Below are 407 nucleotides of genomic sequence, written 5' to 3'. Positions count from 1 at the left end.
ATTGCTGCAAATAATTTTGAACTAAAACCTAACACTATACATATGATTCAACAGTTTGTTCAGTTTGATGGTTTGCAAGATGAAGACCCAAATACTCATTTGACCAACTTCTTAGAGTTCTGTGATACTTTTAAGATAAATGGCGTTTCTAATGATGTCATTTACCTTCAGTTATTTCCCTTTTCATTGAGGAATAAAGCTAAACAGTGATTAAACTCACTACCACAAGGGTCCACTGCTACATGGGAGCAAATGACAGAAAAGTTTTTGCTAAAATACTTTCCACCGGCTAAGACAACCAAGCTGAGGAATGATATATCTTCCTTCGTGCAAATAGATTTAGAGACCCTATATGATGCATGAGAGAGGTATAATGACTTATTGAAAAGGTGCCATCACCATGGGTT

At 35.9% G+C, this 407-nt stretch overlaps 1 non-coding gene across 1 annotated transcript; it reads right to left on the bottom strand.

Moving 5' to 3' along the window:
• Nucleotides 1-300: 300 nt before the first annotated feature.
• On the bottom strand, nucleotides 301-407 carry LOC128291019 (small nucleolar RNA R71). Its single transcript, XR_008280798.1, has one exon. It is a non-coding gene; the product is annotated as a small nucleolar RNA R71 (small nucleolar RNA).

Source organism: Gossypium arboreum, chromosome 3, assembly GCF_025698485.1.
Source record: "Gossypium arboreum isolate Shixiya-1 chromosome 3, ASM2569848v2, whole genome shotgun sequence".
Classification (NCBI taxonomy): Eukaryota; Viridiplantae; Streptophyta; class Magnoliopsida; order Malvales; family Malvaceae; genus Gossypium; species Gossypium arboreum.
This window is presented reverse-complemented; position numbering and strand designations above follow the sequence as displayed.